The sequence below is a fragment of the Vombatus ursinus genome, unplaced genomic scaffold (assembly GCF_900497805.2).
Source record: "Vombatus ursinus unplaced genomic scaffold, bare-nosed wombat genome assembly UNPS02005459.1, whole genome shotgun sequence".
Taxonomy (NCBI): Eukaryota; Metazoa; Chordata; class Mammalia; order Diprotodontia; family Vombatidae; genus Vombatus; species Vombatus ursinus.
Genome location: NW_020945237.1, coordinates 9,551,507 through 9,567,312, shown reverse-complemented (window position 1 = coordinate 9,567,312; position 15,806 = coordinate 9,551,507).

Sequence of the window (15,806 nt, the reverse complement as noted above, 5' to 3'; positions counted from 1 at the left end):
ATGATGTAGGTTATTCATGTGCAATCATGTAAAACATTTCCACCTTAGTCATGTTGTGAAAGAAGAAACAGAACAAAAAGAAGAAACAATGAAATAAACCAACAAAGAAAGTGAAAATAGTATGTATGCTTTGATCTGCATTCAGATTCCATCAGTTCTTTCTCTGGATGTGGATAGCATTTGATGAAATTGCTTTTAAAAAGACCGCCACTGAAGTACTTTAACCAAATGAACACCTTTTTTTCAGTCCTTAGACAGTCAGCTTCATAATCAGGAAGCCCTGCATTCAAATCCTTTCTAACTATGCGACCATGGGCAAGTCTCTTGACCTTTCAATGTCCCTGGCAATTAAGACCATAAATTATAGGGGTTATGGATGTACATCAATGGTTTCTATATACCTGCACCAATGAAATCACAGGCTTCGATTAGGTTAAGAGAAGCCAGCTGCATAAATATAAAATGGGGGAGGTGTGCACAGAAAATTCGTGTGAAAAAGACCTGAGGATTTTACTAGATAGCAAGTGAAATGAGCCAGGAATATGATGTGGTGGCTAGCAATTCTAATGTGATCTCAAACTGCACTGGAAGAATCAGAGTGTTCCGAACAAAGTCAGACTTCATTTAGAATGCTGTGTTCCCTTCTGAGTCCTACGCTTTCAGAGGAGAATTGACCTCTTGATATGATTGTGGATAATGTTGTGCTGATTGCATCAACGCCCAGAATACTACAAGGATCCCCAAACAAGGACCACAGCTACTCAAAAGAGATCAGCCTAGCAATCCACACAGAAACCCCCCCCCCCACAAAAATAAGCAGAAAAATGGACGAAGAATTCATATTGACCAGACTGTGATATGGGATTGGCTGGGCAGTCCATTGATTTCCACCCATAGGTTCACATGTCTTTAATAGGTATTACAGATGGACATCTTTGGTATCATGAAATTGAAAAAAAAAATGATGAAATAGTGCATAGAGTGCCGTGCCTTAAGTCAGGAAGACTCATTTCCCCAAGTTCAAATCTGGCCTCAGACAATTACTAGGTATGTGACCTTGGACAAGTCACTTAACCCTGTTTGCCTCAGTTTCCTCATCTGTAAAATAAGCTGGAAAGGGAAATGGCAAACTACTCCAGCACCTTTGCCAAGAAAATCCTAAATGGGGTCATAAAGAGTTGGACACAACTGAAGATGACTGAACAATAACAACATTGATAAGTTCAAGAAAAGTTGTACCAGAGTGGTTAGGAGATTTGAAATTGAGTCTTACTAGGATAGACTAAAGCACCTGGAGATAGTTATGTGGGAAAACAATGTACCTGGTAAGCTGGAGCATGTGCTAAAAAATGTGATGAAGATAATGAGAGGACTGCAGACGGAGAGCTGAGGGTACACATGATCTCCTGAGGGCCTTGGGGCTCTCATTAAGTAGATTTCAATTTAGTAATCATTACACATTAGTCGGACATGGTGGAGCATACTTGTAATCCCTGTCAATGGGGAGGTGGAGAATGGTGGATCAATTGAGCTTTGGAGTTCTGAGTTATAATAAGGATAAAGCCCATCAAGTTTCCACACTAAGTCCAGCACCAATATGGTGACGCTCTGGGAGCAAGAGGCCAACGGGTTGACTAAGGAGGCATGAACCAGCCCAGGTTGGAAAGGAGCCAATAAGTAGTGAGTAGTGAGATTGGGCACGTGAATAGTTACGGTACTTCCTGCTGAGGTGATATTTTGTTGTTCAGTCGTTCAGTCTTGTCTGACTCTCTGTGACCCCATGAACCATATTGTCCATGGGATTTTCTTGGCAAAGATACTAGAGTGGTTTGCCATTTTCTTCTCCAGTGGATTAAGGCACATAGAGGGTAAATGACTTACCCAAGGTTACACAGCTAGAGTCTGAGGCTAGATTTTTAACTCACTTCTTTTTTCACTTTAGGCCCAGTGCTCTGTCTACTGAGCCACCTAGCTGCTTCCTTGGTGATACAGGGAAATCAAGTCTCAACCCCCCCCCAAAAAAACTTTACTCTTTGGATTTGATACATCAGTTATGAACCTACCCAACTATACTATACTATTACCCAAATTTCTCCCTCTTTCTCTCCAGGGGAGACTTTGTCACCCCGGCCAGAAGTGATCTCTCCCACCTTCAAGGTCCAAGAATACTTTGTTTATACTCTTTGTAAATTATTTGTCACTTTCTAACTTACATTAGAGTTTTTGTACAAGTTCCGTACAAGGTCAACGTCATATTAGAGAAATAACTACCAGTATGCTGACACAGCATGGTCAACACATTTATTTTTATTGATTAACATGTAGCCACAAGGGATAGTCCTATCCTATGGACTTCAAGTCTGATTTGGAGACCTTTTAATAGATGAAGCAAAGCAAACCTTTGTATGAGCTTAAGGAAACAGAATGAAAGGATGGGAGGCCCAGAATCAAATGGTGGGCAGTGCAGTTCAGGGAGGAAAGGGCATAAAAATGTGGGAGATTAATGAAGCCATGAAATTATTCTCAAAATTAATGGGTACATTCAAAGGCTGAGACTTAGCCAGCCTCTCCAAAATAGAGAAGTAAAATATTAACAGTTGATGAATTATTGAATATTACCTAATCAAGTAGCACAAACTTTCCATTCTTCTTTCTAGAATCAACAAAGTTTCCCTTACTTTCCTCAGGTTAGTGGAAACTAGTTTACCTATAGGCATGTGCAGTAACATCAAACTCATGAGAAGCAGGATTCCATATTTTAAAATCCTGGTATCTCCTGCAGCACTTGGTGGGAATGTCTTGACATATAGAAAATGCTTAATAGATACACATTTAAATGAGTTATAGGAGAGCAAGGATAAAAGTTGTTCCGGATGGGAAGGCAAGAATGGCAACTGAAGGGTACAGTTGAAAACGATGCCCACACCAATGAGATCACTGAAGCATAATTGAGTTGAGTTGTTAACATCAGACACATTCTTCCAGTTTGATGAAATAGATTTAGACATAATCCTTGACTATTGGGCTTACTAAATATTTCATGCAGGGTATAAATGACTGTCTCTGAGGTATTCCATAGGGTAGGACAACTTTCAGCTGAGGCACCCCATCTCTGGGTCAGCACTTTGCCTCAGTTTCCTCATCTGTAAAATAAGCTGGAAAGGGAAATGGCAAACTACTCTAGCACCTTTGCCAAGAAAATCCTAAATGGGGTCATAAAGAGTTGGACACAACTGAAGATGACCGAACAGTAACAACATTGATAAGTTCAAGAAAAGTTGTGCCAGAGTAGTTAGGCGATTTGAAATTGAGTCTTACTAGGATAGACTAAAGCACCTGGAGATAGTTATGTGGTCTAGACATAGAGCTCAATAATATCTACAATAATCTGATGCTCGAGACCTTGGTGTCCATGTCCCTGTTGTTACTTTTTCAATCATCACTATTCTTTATCCACCTCCCTGCATTTGGTCAAGGTCGAATCACAGAATTTTTTATTTCAGAGTTGGAAAGAGCCTTAGACGTTATCTAATTAAGCTCCTGCATTTTACTGTTGAGGGTAACTAAGATTTTGAGAGGTAATAAAGGCCCGTGAAAAGGGACAGGGAAGGTGGCAGGAGCCCAGAAGCATTTGCCAAAGACAAATGATGGTGTGGCTTACTGATATCCTAGAGTCTCACCAGAACCCCAGCCCTAAGTTAGAGGTGGCTGTGGGGATTGTGGCATTGTAGGATCTGGGATCCAATTGTCCACCCTAATCCTTCACTATGCTTGAGTGATCATGGGCACCATCACACACTCCAGCTGGCTCATTATGGGAAGAAAAAAAAATCCTGGAAAACGCTGAAAGAAAAAAAATGAAGAAGACGTGATTTTCAGTTCTAAATCTATGAACCTGAGAAAAAGTTGCTTCGCTGAGGCTTCAGCGATGCTTCCAAAGAAGACTTTGACGGGGAGTGGGAAGGCCTGGGATTGAGGAAGAGGAGGGAAGGAGAGAGGGGGAGGAGAGGAGACACGGCACTTGAATGTGACCTTCACAAAGCAAAAGTCTCAGAATCCCCTGGCTTAGTCATCCCCCTAGGCAGGGCAGGGGAGGGTGCAGAGTGATTTGCTGGCTTACTTTCTAGGCTGGCTTGTGCCCACAACAGCTTAATTACAAGCAGAACCTCAGAGCTAGGGATCTGTCACCAGAAAACAATAACAAGTCGGGGAGCCTGTTAAGGCAAGGGGACTCATCTGTGGGAGGGAAGGCTAGTCTCCTGGCAGGCCTGCTTGGACCCCCCTCAGTCTCTCTACTGCTCTTCCTGTCTGGGGTTCCTTTCAGCTAAGTCCCAGGAAAGGGCTAGCAAACAGTGTCAGTATGATGACTGAGGGGACATAAACCAGACCCTGGTTTGCTCAGTTAAGTACATTTGGAGGAGAAATATTTATGTTTTTACATTTTAAATAGGCCCCCGGGGAACATGTAATATATTTCCTACCTTGCTGGCCTTTGAGAACTGAGCGTACTAGGGAAAGCAAGCGTGCCAAGTGATAATGCTGGGGACCCAAATGATAGTGATTCTTAGAGCAGATGAGACAAAGCAGAGGAGGATTGTGCAGTGGATAGATGTATCCTGGCTGTGTGACCCTGGACAAGTCACTTCACTTCTCAGTGTTCAGGTCAACTTTTTAAAACTATAACTTGCTGCAAAGCCAGTGCTGATTTGTATTTGGAGAGGGAGCTTTCTTACCAGGTATTCCCTACATTAATGTTCGATAAAGGGGGAGAAAATAAAAGAGACAGGTCTATCCAAGTTGCCCCCCACCCCTACCCCTCCAAACAGAGGGGTATCCAGAAAGCAAGCAAGCAGAGGCGCCAGTGAGCAATACTTTTGGTCCCTGAGATGAGCTCTCTGAGCATAAACAGTTAAAAGGCCAACATATGGTGCCTCACCTTTGTGTATGCATACAGACTGATACACATGTTCTCTGGGAATCTAGGAAAAGTACTCACAGGTTTGGGTAGGGTTGGGGATGGGGAACATTTTGTCACACACACACACACACACACACACACACGCACACACACGCACACACAAGAAAGGATGGGAATAGTTCTTATTTTGGCTGACCTGTAAAGCACAGTGCTTCTGGGAGAAGTTTGTTTGCTATTCAGATCTCTCCAGGGAGACTGGTGTTCTTTTTAACCTTTTCAGTGGTTGCTCTGGGAAAAGGAAAAGCTGTTATGGCTGGGTAGGGTTTGGGGGTGAACTGCAGACCACCTGGGAAGTCAGCAAGAAAAAGTGGATGACGGTGATTAGAGGCCATAATTATCTGTGCTAAGGAGGGGAAACAGGTCTCTTCAGGCACGAATTTCAGACTTCCCCTCTGTATCTTTTTACCGAAACAACTCAATCCTAGCAAAACTGATTGATTTGAGCTTTCTCCTTTGGCCTGCCCTGGCCCTAATCACCCTCTAAGGGTGGTGCTGACAAGCCTGGAGATTGCTGAAAGACATTTGCCAGATCAAAGCCGGAAGGAAAAGGCCAGGACTATCCATGCTGAATAATTCATATTCATAGGAGCTATTGAATGGCTGGGCCGGTAGGTGCATGCAGGCTTCATGGCCCAGAGATTTAGAGCTGAAAGGCACCTCAAAGGCCATGTAGTCTAATCCCTTGGTTTTACAGATGAGGAAAGTTTGTGACTTGCTTTAGGTCACACAGTTAGCAAGAGTCAGAAGCAGGATTTGAACTCGGGGCCGAAGCTTTTGTCACTAGAAATGCTTCCTATCAAAGCTTTTCCCATTAGAAGGGGAGCACAGTAGAATGGAAAGGACCCTGGATTGGACACCAGGAGGGCTAGGTTTGAATCCAACCTGTTACTAACTAGCTTGGTAACTTTGACCAAATCGTTGGACTTCTCCCAGTCTCGTCTGCAAAAAAGGAGGAGTTTTGAATTAGATCTTTCCGGCTCCAACATTCTATGATTCTATTGCTAGGACCAGCAATGTATAATATTAAAAGACTATAGTGTACTTCTTTCAAGCATGAGAATTCCTTTGAGTCTCAGCTAAAATTTCACCTTCTACAGCCTCTGCTTATCCCCCTTAATTACTTGTGCCTTCTCTCTGAGATTCTCTCCAATTTGTTCTGCACATACTTTGTTTGCACACAATTGTTTGCATGTTGTCTCTTTCGTTATCATACGAGCTCCTTAAGAACCGAGACTGTTGTTGTTGTTTCTGTTTTACATTTTTTTGTATTCCCTTGCTTAGCACAGTGCATGGATCATGGTAGAGTAAGTAGACACTTAGTAAATGCTAGATGACTGACTGGCATGCTTGATAGCCATGCAGACTCTGTATTAATTACTGCTTACAGTAATTACACCATCTATTATTAGGCACCAACAAGCTAGACCTGTTGACTAATTAGATAAATGGTTTGATGAGAGATCAAATCTTGGAAGCCAAGAAAAGAGCAGTAGGCTAGACAAGAGTAGCACCTTCCTGAATAAAAGCTAAGGACTGATAATGCCAGTAAGGTAACTGTATTTTGGTCATTGGTCATAAAGGGCATTTCAGAACAGGGGTACATTAATGTAGCTAATGTAATATAAAAACTTCTGGATATAGAGTTTAATTGGAGAATCCGTCATTGACTCACTGTGTACCTTAGAATCATTTACTTAACCTCAGCTCCCTCTTCCGTGAAACAGTGCTAGCCAATCTGATATGAACTGGAGAACTGTTATAATAAACAGTTGCAAAAGCCTTTCAAGATCCACAAAGGTAACGGACTAATGCATATAGTATTTACACATAGTTTTATATAGTGAGTAATTGTGACCACAGAGAATAGATGGGTTGCTGTTGAATTGTCTTAGGTTCTTTCTTTCTCTCTTTCTTCCTTCCTTCCTTCCCTCCTTCTTTCCTTTCTTCCTTCCTTCCTTCCTTGGGCCAGGCAATTAGGGTTAAGTGAATTGTCCAGGGTCACACAGCTAGTAAGTGTTAAGTATCTGAGGCCAGATTTGAATTCAGGTCCTCCTGACACCAGGGCCTGTGCTCTATCCACTGTGTCACCTAGCTTACCTGGTTTATTCTTTCTTATAATCTCAAAATTTCAAATATAATTTATAGGAAATCATAGACTTTTCAGCTTGGAAAAGACCTTTAGAAGTCACCTCGGCCAATGGTCTCTAAAGTGTGTGTCCTGCATCCCTACTAGATTTATGGTATGACTTTAAGGGGTAACCAATCTGGGAGTGGGACCATGGGTTGCATCATTTCATCATCTGCAATAGACATTTATGAAGCTTGTCTCTAAAACAAACCCACTGTGCCTCAACCATTATCACCCTATTCTGCTGTCTCCAACTACTGCCCTCTAGTGACTGCGCAAGGTCCCAACCTTTCTCTCCTTCTACTCCAGGCATTGGCACCTCAAGATGGTTACATCTTAACTTCTATAAGACAGCTACTCTGGAAGCTACACAGAAAAATTCTGTCTATCCTAGACTGTATCCACACCCCATATATCCAAACGATTGCATAGCCTTATTGATTCTATATCTATGATATATCTCACATCCAGCCCATTCACTGAACTCACATGACTGCCACTCTCATTCAGGCCTCATTATTTCTTACTTGGACTATTGCAATATATTTTTGTTGGTGGTGGTGGGTGTGTGTGTGCATATACATTTATGTATACATATACATATATATGTAGAGAGAGTGGGGGGGGTCTTCTTATTTCATGGTGACAATCCCCTCTTTTCAAAGTTTGTTCCATTTCTTTAACAAGTGGTATGTGTATATATACACACACACATCTCTCTCTCTCTATATATATATTTATATATTATACAGTATACTTATTATATAACATATATTATATTATATATTTATATATAATATTATTATAAAACAATATATTATATTTCATTATTTTATATTTATATATAATAATATATAAAATATTTTATATTTGTATGATCCACAAAAGCATGAGACTAATGCATATAGTATTTACCCATAGTTTTATATACAGAGTAATTGTGACCATAGAAAATAGGATTGTTATTGAATTATCTTCAGTATTTTGTCTTAGATATTCTATCTGATGTGCAAAAAGTTTCCTCCAGCTCCCCAAAATAAGTTTTGCAATCTACTTTGCATTTTTAAATGTTTTATAAAAATAGGTCATCTTTTGGTGGAGTAGCTACCAGCCAGTATCTTGACTTAAGCTTTACCAGATGGAAAGTGCTATAGGTGAACTAGGTAATATAGTCTTATAGTACTTATAGAACTAGGTGATATAGTACCTTAAAAAAAAGAATCCTTTTTCAGCATCTTTTTAATCACAAAAAAATATAATCTGGCTTGCACAGTAGGTATTGTTGCAAAAGGCTGTAGCTTCTGGTCAGAATGATGTTTGGTGATGGAAATTTGTTCATAATTTATTATCATCATTGAAATATCTTTTCTCTTGAAGATCTTATAGATAGATATTTTTGTTCTGTGCCTTCAGTTTAAATTATTTTAAGATTTTTCAAATGTTCTTAAATAATGGTATGATTTTCATTAAGGATGGAAACAAAGTAATCTTGCTTATAAAATAGATATAAATAGATACAAATCTATCCATCTATCTATGGAGCACAAGAGAAAGCAAAAGCGGGGGGAGAATAAGAACGAGAAAGAAAGTACAAGAAAGAGAGAGAGTGTGTGTGTGTGTGTGTGTGTGTGCGCGCGCGTGTGTGGTGAGGTAAGGAGTGTCTTTATAAAAGATAGAGACAAAAAACCCAACAGTAGCTTGTAGAAGAGACATCAGCCATTGGAGACACTTAAACTTTGCATTTCTCAGTACAGGAAAAAGGGAGAATTTTCCCTTTCCATTTATTAAGGTAGATCTAACAACACTAGCCCAGACCAATTATTGCCCAATTTCCTTTACTTAAGCAACGGAAATGCTTAAGAATGCCTGTTGAAAGCTGCTTAGAACTTGTTCATTAATATTTCAATGGATGCTAGTATGAGAATTGTTTAATAGCAACTAAATTGACTTCATTCTCTGGTTCCAAACCCCTTCCAGTATCCTCAGCATCTGTATGTGGTAGGCACTTAACAAATGTGAACTGATTTAATTTTTTTAATATTAAAAGATAATTTGTCTTTTAGTGCTGGGGGTGGTGTGTGGAAATTGGGGGTTGGGAATGAGACTACAATTTAAATATAGTCTGTGTCAACCCATTTAGCTTCACGGGTTTGTTTGTTTGTTTGTTTTTTAAAGACTAGATCTCTCTATCTCACCAAAATTGGAAGTGCAGAGGCTACTCGTAGGCCTGAATCCAATAATGATCTATGTGGGATCTTTGACTTGCACTGTTTCCAGCCTTAGACTGGTTCTCCTCTCCTTAGGCACCCTAGTGACCTCTCCTTCCCAGGGTCTCTTCATATTAATTCATGAAGCTAAACTTTGCTCACCCAATAAGCAGAGACTCCCAAGAAATCTGCCAGCCTCCTCCTTCCTAGCAAGTGGCATTACAAAACCCGTTGCTTTCTAAATTTTTTGAATTTTCTGTTGTGCCGTGATAGTTAAAGTATCTGAAGTGTGTGTGTGTGTGTGTGTGTGTGTGTGTGTGACAGAGAGAGAGGGAGAGAGACAGAGAGAAAGAGAGGAAGGAAGGGAGGGAGGGAGGGAGAGGGAGAGAGAGACAGAGAGAGACATATACAGAGATAGATAGAGAGAAAGAGATAGAGAGACAGAGAAACAGAGATAGAGACAGAGAGAGAGAGAAATAGAGAAACTCGTTCTTGCTGCCCCAGAAGGCCTAACTAGGAATTTGGGGTGGCAGCTGAAAAGAGGAAGCTTTAGGGCTAACATAGTACAGACATTGCATGACGATTTGAGTAACCCAAATGTGGAATGGGTGGCCTTAGCAGGTAGCAGGTTCCCCCTCACTTGAGGTTCTGAAGTAGAAGCTGGACATTCCCTTGATAGGGTTTTAGAGACATTCTTGCTCAGGTACTGCTTGGATGAGATGACTTTGGAAGCTTTTTCCAGTTCTGAAAATCTGTCACTATGTGACTCATGAAAGGTGAGTACAGAAATCAAGTTAAGGGTTGTTAATATGTCTTATGCACTTCATATTCCAAAAAGAAAAACAAAAAACAAGGGAAAAAATAGGAGGGCGGGCTGTGGATGTTTTCTAGGATTAGCATAAACCTAAAGAGAGCCTCTGCCTTGATTCACAGAAGTCTTGTTTTCCATTAAGCAGGTTCCTTATTTCACAATGATAATCCCCTCCTTTCAAGGCTAGTTCCATTTCTTTAGCAGGTACTATTGAAGCAGAGGAAAAAAATAAGAATTTTTTTCTCCTCTCCAATGAAATTAGCTTGTGGATGATTTCAGTCAGATTCAATTATTCATATGAACATCCTCCTAAGAATGATTAGTGTAGAATAGAAAAGTTGTCATCTGGTAGTAACGGGGGGAAAGGAAAAGCATAATAGATAAATGCAGGAAATTAGGATCATGAATTTAGAGCTGGAAGGGACCATAGAAACCATCCAGTCCATTATCCTCATTTTACAGATGAGGAAACTGAGTCCAGAGAATTAAATGACTTGTCCAAGGACATATAGGGAGCAATAGAACTAGAATTCCAAGACTGGTACTGTAAGTCTGAAGTCTAACATCCTTTCATATCACTGTGTCTGTAACTGAAGATTAACAGAGACAGCTGCCCCTAGGTAGTTGTGGGACATGGGGCAGATCATACTGTGAAAGTGTCCTCTCCCCTCCCTCCTTGTATCCACCCACAATATTTTTATAGAAGTGAAATCAGGCTAAAGTAAACATCAACGATAATTTTGGAGGGTAAAAAAAGTCACAAAAAGTACAACATCTGTAGAGTTGTGTACATGTGAGGGGGAAGGTAACTTGACTACTTGGTGATGAGGGATTGTGGGTTGTTATAGACTAACTATATTTATTGGCCTCTCAGGTATTACCAGTCACTAGTCACTGCTGCACTGCAGGTACTCCACTGACCCCCATCAATGGTCACCCCAACTCGCCTCACCCTAAGGATATGGCATTATCCACTCTGTCAGCACATAATGAACGACCCAATAAGCCTACTCAGCTAATTTCATCTCTTGGTTTATATCAAAGAGCATTTTTAGACTCACAGCAAAGAAACACAAATCACAGGAGAATTATAGCAGAATCCAAACTTAGGAAATATATATACAGAAATACTGTGAAGCTATTAAGAAACCTGGTTTTAAAAAGAAAATAACATTTGCCCAGAAAGTAGTAACACAGAACTTAAGCTACGAGGATCAGGTCCCTTTGTTTAGACACAAATCTAATTTAGAACTGAAATATTTTAAATAAGATATAAAAAACTATAAATTAGCCCCCAGAGTGGAGATTATAGAATCACTTATGGGTGGTGGCCAGTTTATTTTGTTTTGTTTTGTTATTACTGTTACAATTACTGTTGTTATTACTGGCTAATACTGGTCTGGGATAAGGAAGAAAAAGTCTTGAGTATCAAATGTAGTGATTTTAAAAAAATCAAATGAAATTAATTATTATCACAGAGGAGATATTTATGGGTCACAAGTTAAATTTAAGAATAAAAATTATGTAGCATGCTTTGAAAATGTTAGGCCAGTTGCCAATTTATTCATGTATTCATCCTCATGAACTCCCGAGCTCGAGTTTTACCAACTGTCTATAGGACATTTCAAACTGGATATTGCATAAGCATCTAAAACTTATTATTTCTCCCCCCAAATTTTTTTGCTTTTCCAAACTTCACTATTTCTGTAAAGGTCACCCACCATCGTCCTTCTATTTGCCTAAAAGTCTGAAACCTTAGAGTCACCCTCAAATCCCCAGCCATTCTCCACCTACATGTAAATAGATGATCTTGTAGTTGTCCTTTGTAATCAAAGCGGACTAAAATGACATTGCGATGTTGGGGTCGAGGTAGTGTGTCCATCTGTGGCTGATCAAGTCAATATGAGCTCAGAAGGGTCTACCACAGGTTGGGCACAAACAGTGTAAACATTTGGGAAGGAGATATCTCCAAATTTGTGTATCTCATGTTCCTTTTGAGCTAGTGCAATTCTGCTTTGCTAATAGACAGATGATAGTTTATACATTAAATCACTTACTATGTATACAAATATGTGCAAACAAGTAGTCCTTGACTTCAAGAAACTTATATTCTAGTGGGGCCAAACAACACAACACACGAAAGAGGATATGGTATAGAGATAGCCTAGATGTGGCATGGAGAGCTCGCTCGAGGTAAGATAAGATTTGACACTAGGATCTCCATCCCTGCCTCAAATAGACTTTGCCTTGACAGGACTGGACCCAGCATCCACTCCCTTTTCCTTCAAGTCTAAACCAGTGACAGAGACTGGGAGCTGAGGTTTCAGTTCCTTCCATTCTTAAGTGTTCTGCTTTTGGTTCTGAGTCCCTGTGCCATTTACAGGATTGGACAATCCCAGGCAGAAGGGAGTCATGGTTGTCAGCCCCTATGATTGGCACCACCCACTCTTCTGTGACTGGGTAGATTAGAGAGTTCCCATACTCTTTAGCCCCACTAAACTGTCTTTCTTGCAGATCTTCACACATGAAATCCCACATCTGATCTGTATCTTTGCAAAGGCTATTTTCATGCCTGGAATCCTCTGTCTCCTCCTGACTGCCTCTTAGCAGCTTCCATCAAAGTCAACATAAAAGCCATTTCCAATGTGATGCCTTTTCTGATCCCCTCTGCTGGTCTCTCCCTCCTGCAAATTATCTTATATTTATTTTGCATATATTTAAAAAGTATTTATATGTGTACATGTTGTCTCTGATGATGGAATGTAAGTGCTTTGAGGGTAGAAAGTATTTCATTTTTGTCTTTTTGACCACCAGCAACTTATTAATTATTTGTTGATTAATTGATTGAGGAAGCAAACTTATCTTACTAGAAAACAATCAGTTATGTGGACTAATGGGTCTCAGTTGCCTTGTTCATACCCCTAATGGAAGCTTTGTGGCAGTGTCCCACTCTTACCTCTCATATAGAGCCCTACCATTTTCCACCACTATTTTCTCATACACTACCTTCTTCACCTTTCTTGGAACTGAAAATAGGCTCATTGTGTTTTGAAGGTCATAAATGGCTAGCTCCTTTCACTAATACCAATATTTTTCTTTTCTAATTTAGCAAAATTCCCAAACACTTGAATTTAGAACAAAAATCCATCAATCAGAGAATTTTTAATTAAACTCACTTGAATAAAAGCTCAAAGTCAAATGCAGAAGCATACCATAGAAACCTCAAACAAAGATTGTACTAGATATTCCTCACATGGCCCATGTTCTTTTTACCTGCATAATATCATACACAGGGATCTCTTCTATCTGTGTCTATATCTATATCTACATCTATATCTCAACCTATTCTTCCATAGAGTCCTATTCCAATGCTTTACTGTTGCATGGAGGTGACCCTAGATTCTAGAAAGCTATGACCACAAAGTACAAGGACTGTTCTAAAGGCTTCAGTTAAATTCTCAACAAGCTGCCTCTGGTTTCCACAGGCAAGCTTGACTAAGTATAGAGAATCTTATTACCAGTGGACTGACCCACAGTGCTGAATTATGTGGCCTAAACAATCCATGAAATAAAAATAGAAAATGGTTCAATCCTGCATAGCTCCATTTCATTCTGCAGTAATTCCACAAGAGTAGTGGAAAAGGTGACACAAGGTGTTAGGAATCTCAACGTTTTAAAAACATCTATAAACATTAACTTAGCTGTCCGTACTGTAAATATGACATCCTTTGGCCAATGACCAAGGAATAAAGTTTACATACTACTGGAGGAACTGAAGAACACCAATCTTGACATTTTCCTTAAAAATGAGACCCAATAACAAAGGAAACTGAAGGAAGGAAGACTTACAGGTTCTCCTTAGGAATATACAAGACTTAGCCAAGATGGTTTTATTGTGAGGCCAAAGGCAACAAGAAACATCACTTCATGGGAAACTTGGTCCTCTCATATTGCAGGGTTCATGAAAAGTTATTTGAAATAGACCACCATGAAAATAATTATAGCTTATACGTCACCATCTTTTGCAAAAGTTTAGGTAGACGAGATCTATGTAGATCTTGGCAAGACCGTCTAAATTAAATCAACATATTCTTTTATACTCAGTGACTTTGATGCAAAAGTATTCATAAGGGAGGACAGAGAAAAAAATGTTGGAAATCACGGTTCAGATCTAAGAAGTGTGAGAGGTCCCAAGTTTTTAGATGATTTAGATACTCCGTACCTATATATCATCCATCCCTTCTTCCACAGCAGAGTCAGTAAGTGGTGACTGGCATAAAGTAGGCTTACGTATATATCAGGAGATAAAATAAGTTTGAGGACTTTGAGAGAGAAATTCTCAAGATCTGTGAAGGGATAGAAAGTACAAGAGACATGGGGGGATTGGAAATCATGGACTATTATTAAAAAAAAACTTGAGAAAATGTCAATAATGATATTTTTGGTCAATTTGGTCAATAATGACCAATCCACATGTTTACTTTCTACAAATTTTGTGGGAATGATCTACATACTCACTGAAGACATTCTTGAAGATGGTTTGAGAAGAGAGTGGAAAGGTTTTTGAAAATAATGTTCCACACCGGTCCATTTTTAGATTCAGAAATTGACTAAACACTGTAGAAAATATAAAACCCTACTGTGGTTATGGTTTGCTGACTATAAAAAAAATTTATCTCAGCAGAACAAAACAGAACCTTAAACTCTCCTCCAAATAAGGGAACAATTTTAAAGTCACATTTTGTAATTATTTTACAGTATTTCTGTATATCAGTCCTTAGGTCATAAGATCATAGATTTATAAATGGAAGGAACCTTAGAGAATACTGGGTTCAATACCTTAATTTTATAAATGAGGAAACTCAGGCAGTCAGGGGTTAAGTGGCTTGCCCAGGGTCATATAGCTGGTAAGTATCTGAGGCAGATCTTAAAGCCAGGTCTTTTTCCATGGCCAATGACCTTTCCATTATACCATACTGCCTCAAATGGCACACCATGTCAAAATAATACAAAATTCCTTGAGCTTGTTTTGTTAATTCACCTTCTAATTATTAATATCAAGCATGGATGTGCTAGTAAGTATTTAACAACTGTCTCTCTGAAAGGAATGGATACATAACACATTTAAGTTTAATCTAAATAATTAATATTTTCTCTGCCACTTCTTAAGCCTGTACGATCAAGCAAACAATAAATCAAACCCTGATTTGTAGCATTTGCCAATTTCTGGGGTTTACATGGTCACACTAAATATTTAACCATCGGCTCTCCTCTAGTATGAGCTAGCTCAAGCACACAACTAAGGATAGAATGGGGAAGCATATAAGTCAAGGGTGCTTCCCTAACCTTGTGATTTATTCAGCTGACCTTAGAACCTAAGCTGGGGACTTTAACATCCTTCTTTGCCCCCATTATTATTCACTTATCACAAGTACTTCATTTACTTGGATGAATGGGCCAAACAGGGCCCATTATTGAAGGGAAAGAAGACAGAAACAGCTGATGGGTAGAGCTCACCTAGGACTTAAGCACTGTAGTATCTATGTGGAGATAGTGTAAGGTTATTTATTTATTATTGTTCAGTCATTTGAGTCATGTCTGACTCTTCATGACCCCATTTGGGGGTTTCTTGGCAAAGATACTGGAGTATGAAAAAACATTTATTATGCACCTACTATGTGC